The sequence below is a fragment of the Mirounga angustirostris genome, unplaced genomic scaffold (genome assembly GCF_029215605.1).
Source record: "Mirounga angustirostris isolate CCGP_5_RB_7025 unplaced genomic scaffold, mMirAng1.0.hap1 SCAF_14, whole genome shotgun sequence".
In the NCBI taxonomy this organism is placed as follows: domain Eukaryota; kingdom Metazoa; phylum Chordata; class Mammalia; order Carnivora; family Phocidae; genus Mirounga; species Mirounga angustirostris.
This window is the reverse complement of record NW_026991722.1, coordinates 90,738,229-90,745,305: the sequence shown is the minus strand read 5'-3', so window position 1 is coordinate 90,745,305 and position 7,077 is coordinate 90,738,229.

The following is a 7,077-nucleotide window of genomic DNA, read 5'->3' as shown; positions in this document are numbered from 1 at the left end:
TGAGCTTGGTTACCTCCGGATGGAGATGGAAGTCCTAGCTCCCTACTTGACTTTCTCTGACACCAGCTGGGTGGGGAGGTTGAGGGGCTTTATTACAATTGCCGAAGATGGGGCACCTGGGTGGCTCAGGCATTAAGCATCTGCCTTCGGCTCAGGTCATGATCCCAGGGTCCTGGGATCGAGCCCCACATTGGGTTCCCTGCTCGGCTGGAAGCCTGCTTCTCCCTCTCCCACTTCCCCTGCTTGTGTTCTCTCTCTCGCTGTGTCTCTCTCTGTTCTATAAATAAATAAATAAAATCTTTAAAAAAAAAAATACAATTGCCGAAGATGGAAGTCTAGGCTCCCCATTCAGCCTCTGCTGGTGGGGGTGTAGCCACAGTTATCTATGGTGCTTGGCTGGAGTAGAATGGCTATTGTCCATTCTTTTCTAAGAGGCTCCCCCTTTCCTGGTCCTTTGGCTAGAGACCACAAGCTTTCGTTGGGGTTTTTTTTTTGTCTGTGCCCATAGGCATTTTCTAGTTGCCAACATTTTCAGCTCCAAGTCTGGAGTATATGAGGCAAAAAGAAACCCCAGGTAACTCACCACTATGTTGTTACCTGTACCCTGAGTTACCTAGTCAGTCGGCTTCTTTCTACCTTTCAGTCTTTTTGTATTTTATATACATGCCCAGATCTGGTTTGAAGTACTGTCCTGGGGGGTAGGGATAAGTACGGGTGGACAGTGTGGGCTGCTCCTTGGGTGCCTGCTGCAGTGGGTGGGGGTGGGGGGTATCCAGGGAAACCTTCTTGATCCAACAGTCCTGGGTCTCTGAAGAAGCTGTCCTTGAACGAACAAGGGGGCATCAGCCTCTCCACTCCTTTCCTTGGCCTCAGGGGCTGTTGCAGGTCAGGGGAGTGTCGGGAGACCTTGAAGAAAGACTGCTATGAAGACAGCAGCAGAAATGGGATAAATTCCTTTTGTTCAATGTCCTAATACCCAAAAGCATGGCGCTTTTATTTATTTATTTTTAGATTTTTTTTTTTTTTTAATTTGAGTGAGAGCAAGAGAAAGAGCATGAGCAGTGGATGGGGAGAAGGTAGAGGAAGGAGAGGGAGAAGCAGGCTCCCCACAAGAAGGGAGCCTGATCTGGGGCTCAATCCCAGGACCCTGGCATCATGACCTGAGCCAAAGGCAGATGTTTAACTCACTGAACCACACAGGCACCCCTCCTTTTTTAAAAAAATATTTGTTTACTTATTTGAGAGAGAAAGAGAGCGAGTGGGGGGGACAGGTAGAGGGAGAGAATCTTCAAGCAGACTCCCCACTGAGTGCAGAGCCCAACGTAGGGCTCGATTCCACAACCCATGAGATCAGGACGCGAGCCAAAACCAAGAGTCAGATGCCCAATAGACTGAGCCACCCAGGCGCCCCCAGCATGGTGCTTTTTAAGAAAGCAGTTATTTCACCTTTTCAGCATTTGGGCCCCGGTTTAGGATCACTTGATTCTGCACAAACTGCTTTGAATCATTCATTCTACAAATATTTGTTGAGCACCTCCCATGTCCCATGCCCCATTGTAGCAGGTGCTAGGGACTTAATGAGAAAATAGAGGTATGGATTCTGCCTTCTGGGAGAAGGAGACAGAGCTAAGTGGTAATTTTTAAATTGTAACAATAGATAGACAATGACAAAGTGATGAGTGCTGGGAAGGAAAATACAGGGAGTTGATAAAGGCTCTCACAAGCTGCCAAGTCACTGTTTTTAGTGAGTGTTGAGTGTAATGTCACAAAACAGAAGTTTGCTCATAGAGTTAGTTGTACTTGGGTTACTCAAACCCACTTAACATTGATTTTTGGTTCTTCCTCACAACTAACAATTGATATAATTTCAATCTAAACAGCCTCTGCTTTACCACCAAAAAATCTACTGAGCTCAAATTATACATGCTGATTCCTCTTGTTGATTTGACTTAATGTTTCTCCCTGTCCCCCTCTCTCTGTGTCATAAATAAATAAAATCTCAATTTTTTTTTAAAAAAAGGCCACCTGTGTGGCTCAGTCAAACATCTGCTTTTGGCTCAGGTCATGATCTTGGGGTCCTGGGATCAAGCCCCACATCCGGCTCCCTGCTCAGGGGGAGTCTGCTTCTCCCTCTCCCCCCTGCTCATGCACTCTCTCTTTTGCTATCTCTCTCTCTCTCAAATAAATAAAATCTTAAAAAAAAATAAAAATAAAATGAGACTTTAAAGAGGTGACTCAGTTAAAATGAGACTGGTAGGGCCACCTGGCTGGCTCAGTGGTGCAGCATGTGACTCTTAATCTTGGGTCGTGAGTTGGAGCCCCATGTTGGGTGAAGAGATTACTAAAAAAAAAAAAAAAGAAGAAGAAGACAGAAAGAAAAAAAAGATGATGAAAGATAAAATGAGATGTTAAGGTGGGCCCTAATCCAAATCTGAGGGCTGTTTTTATAAGAAGAGGAAATTTGGACACACAAAGGGACACCAGGAATATGCACACACAGAGGAAAGACCATGTGAGGACATTTGAGAAGACAGCCATCTGTATAAGCCAAGGAGAGAGATGGCAGAGAAGCCAAACCTACTGACAACTTGATCTTGGACTTCTGGCCTCCAGAACTGGGAGAAAATTAGTTTACATTGTTTAAGTCAGCCGCATCTGTGGTATTTTGTTATGGCAGCAGTAGCCGACTGATACACATCACTTACAGGAAGCCCAGCTAGGACTCCGACATTCTCAAAGCCCAAGCTTCAAGCATTGTATCAGGAGTGATGATATATGCTCCCCACCACCCCCCGGGCCAACTTGAGCGCTATGCGCAGTAGGAAAAATCGTAGGGGCCGTGATAATGCTACAGCAATATCCCACAGCAATGTTCTAATTTTAATTTATTTTATTTTATTTATTTTTTTTTAAGATTTTATTTATTTGAGACAGAGAGAATGAGAGAGAGAGCACATGAGAGGGGGGAGGGTCAGAGGGAGAAGCAGGCTCCCCGCCGAGCAGGGAGCCCGATGCGGGACTCGATCCAGGGACTCCAGGATCATGACCTGAGCCGAAGGCAGCTGCCCAACCAACTGAGCCACCCAGGCGCCCCTAATTTTAATTTATTTAAAATAGGGAAAATATATAATTATAGCAACGAACCAGGCCTGGATTCCATTGTCAACACAGTTGTAAAATGCAATTTTTATTTTTATTTTTTTGTTTTTATTTATTTACTTATTTTTTATGGAGGAAGGGGTCCATTAAGGCAAAGGTGTCTAGGACTCACAAAAGCTATAATGCAGGGCGCCTGGGTGGCTCAGTCGGTTAAGCATCTGCCTTCAGCTCAGGTCATGATCTGGGGGTCCTGGGATGGAGTCCCGCATCAGGCTCCCTGCTCCACGGAGAGCCTGCTTCTCCCTCTGCCTCTCTCTCTCATGAATAAATAAATAAAATATTTTTTTAAAAAAACCTTCTTAAAAAAAAAAAAGCTATAATGCACCGTGGCTACCACCATCCACAGCTTGCAAAACAGCTTTAAAAATTGAAAATTGAAGGGTGCCTGGCTGGCTGGTTCAGTTGGTGGAGCATGTGACTCTTGATCCCGGTTGTGAGTTCAAGCCCCATGTTGGGTGTAAAGATTACTTAAAATCTTTTTATTTTATTTTTTTAAGATTTTATTTATTTGACAGAGAGAGAGAGCAGAAGCAGGGGGAGCTGCAGAGGGAGGGGGAGAAGCAGGCTCTCCATTGAGCCGGGAGCCCGATGCGGGGCTCAATCTCAGGACCCTGGGATCATGACCTGAGCTGAAGGCAGATGCTTAAGGACTGAGCCACCCAGGCGCCCCTTAAAAATAAAATTAAAAAAAAAAGAAAATTGAATCTCAGGGGATTACAAATTCGTTCTTAAATCCTAGGCCAACTCTGCCCCCTAGTGGTGGTATGGAAATTTCGGAAGAAATGAATGCGCAGTAGCTGTTGGGTAATTCACACCTACCAGAGGCTTTGAGATTGTCCTATATCGTTTCATCCTCAGAATCCCATGCACTTAGTGATATTCAACGTCCAGATAAGTCACCGAAACTCAGGGTTCTTAAGGCATTTAACCAGGGTCACATGGCTAGTTAGACGGTTTCCATCCGTGGCCCAACACTGTGGAGAACCCCGTTTATCCAGATTTTCCGTTGTTGAGATGGGCGACTCCAGCAGTGAGAATTACAGTAATGCTCCAGGTTTTCCAGTTTGGAGACAGAGAAGAACTTTTGGAGAGTTTTGCATGGTCAGCATCTTTCCTGCTATCTGCATTTAGAGACAGACACTGTGCTTAGGGCTGTGATGGGGACTGTCTCTAAAACGAAACTTAAGTTAATGTGAGTCTTCTAAGAAGGTTGCATTTTCGAGGTAGAGAAGAGATTTGACTTGGCTGCCTCATTCACATCTCTTTGGAATCACATCTACTCATACACCACCAGCGTCTCTGAAAGAAATTCACGTGGTGCCTCACCCCTCCCGGATATAGGAGCTGGTGCCTTTCCTTGCTGAAGGAGGGCCAGGGAAGGCAAGCACTGATGGGCAGGGAGCATGTTTTGGGTTTTTGTTGTTGTTGTTGTTGTTTTTGGTGTGGGTTTTTTTTTTTTTTCTTGGTGCAAAAAGTTGTTTTTATTAAAGCACGGGGACAGGACTAGTGGGCAGAAAGAGCTGCTTGGCAGGGAGCATGTTTTAAAGTTTGGGACTATCTTTTACTAAAACCATTCAGTTACCCATTTCTTTCTTTCTTTTCCTTAAGCTTGAAAAAGAGTAGGCTCTCTCCCACCCACCAGCATTACCGTAGAGATGGTGCTTTCAGGGGTTATTAATTGCAACTGGAAGGGCTAGAGTTTGGTTACTGTTGTCCAAGAGTCCCCTAGAAGCTACCTTAGGGGTAATTCCTTCAGTTTGGCTGCATCATGCAAACTGCATGTACCTGTTTCCGGTAAATAAGCTACTGCCATCCATCAGTTTCTCCTCTGCACCTGCTACATGAAGACAGCTTTTCCTGGGCCAGTGAAGATGGCCATAAGCCTGTAGTGAACTCAGCCTCACTGACTACACGTACCTGCCTGCAGGTCATGCTCCACACTTAGGTTGGCAACAGAGCTTTGAAAAAACTGCAGTGATGTTCTCTAGGAGGCCAGGAGCTGGAGAAGAGGCCCCAGACACCTGCCTGCCCTCCTATAGTCCCCTTTTCCTATTTGCAGCCCATGTTTGTTTCTCATGCTGCATCTTCTTTGTTCTCCCTACGTTCTCTCCCATGTCCAGTCCCTCTCCCTTCTCCCCATTAAAGCGACACAATCTAGAATGTATTCATTATTTGAAAATGTTATGGGACAGGATCCCAAATCAGGCCCATATTGCCTTAAAATCATAGAACTTCATAGTTGGAAGGAGGCCCTAAAGATTTTATATGTAAAGATTTTACACACACATGTATATATTCTTAGTTCTCTCTCTATACACACATACATACATATATTTATATATATGAATATATTTATATATGTGTGCATATATATTCTTAAAACTTAAGAGGGTTGGAATGCATGTATGTGTGTTCTTAAAATATAAGAAGTTGTTGGGGCGCCTGGGTGGCTCAGATGGTTAAGTTTCTGCCTTCGGCTTGGGTCATGATCCCAAGGTCCTGGGATCGAGCTCCACATCAGGCTTCTAGCTCGGCAGGGAGCCTGCTTCTCCCTCTCCCTCTGCCTCTCCCCCTGTTCATGCTCTCTCTCTCTCTCTAATGAATAAATAAAATCTTTTTTTAAAAAAGTTGTATATTGCTGTCTTTTAATTTTGTTGTTGTTGTTACTCACTCTTGAAAAATGTTATGATTACCCTCATCTGAAAAATTGTGCTAGGATTTCTTTTTTGTTTGTTTTTAAGTTTATTTATTTATTTATTTATTTTAATCCCCACACCCAATATGGGGCTCAAACTCACAGGCCCAAGACCAAGAATCACATGTTCTGCCGTCTGAGCCAACCAGGCACCTCTCTTCCTTTCAATACGACTGGGACCTGGTGTGACAGTATATACACTGGAAGGAAAAGTCTTCATGTTCCTCACCTGTACCTCGAGCTGAGCTCTGAAAGGGTCGTTCCAGAAATGGTCTCTGGAAGAGAAAAGTAGAAAACGATTTGTTTTCCCCTAAAACTTGTTTGGCTGTGGGACCAATCAGGGAGAAACTGGAGAAGTTTTCATGGAGCAAACTTCTTCAGCCAAGCTTAATTCAGTAGTTTTTGTATTTGTTTTTGGTTTTCTTTTTTTTTTTTTTTAGGATTTTATTTATTCATTTGAGACACAGAAATACAGAGAGAGAGGCAGAGGGAGAGGGAGAAGCAGGCTCCTCGCCGAGCCAGGAGCCCGATGTGGGGCTCGATCCCAGGACTCTGGGATCATGACCTGAGCCGAAGGCAGACGCTTAACCATCTGAGCCACCCAGGCGCCCCTAATTTTTTTTTTTTTTTTTTAGATTTTATTTGACAGAGAGAGAGACAGCCAGAGAGGAAACACAAGCAGGGGGAGCAAAAGAGGGAGAAGCAGGCTTCCCGCCGAACAGGGAGCCCAATGCGGGGCTCGATCCCAGGACCCCGGGATCATGACCTGAGCCGAAGGCAGCCGCTTAACAACTGAGCCACCCAGGTGCCCCGGTTTTCCCAGATTTCTTTCATTTTATTGATTAAATTATAATTTAACCACTGGAGAATGAGCAGAACTTACATTTCTCATTTGATAAGTTCTGACAAGTATACTCCTATGCAACCACCACCCAGATATTTCTGTCACCCCAGAAAGTCACCTCATGCATCTTTCCAGGGTAGCAACTGTTCAGTATTCCATCCCTATATATTAGTTTTGCCTGTTCTTGAATGTTGTATCATTGCAATCAGACAATATTACTCTATGGTATCTGACTTATTTTGCTCAATGTAATGTTTTTGTAATGGATGTTTGGGTTGTTTCTAGTTTGGGAACCTTATGAATATAGCTGCTATATACATTCTTGTAAAAACAAAACAAAATCTAGTGGAATAAAGATGTATTACAGCATTAACACAGA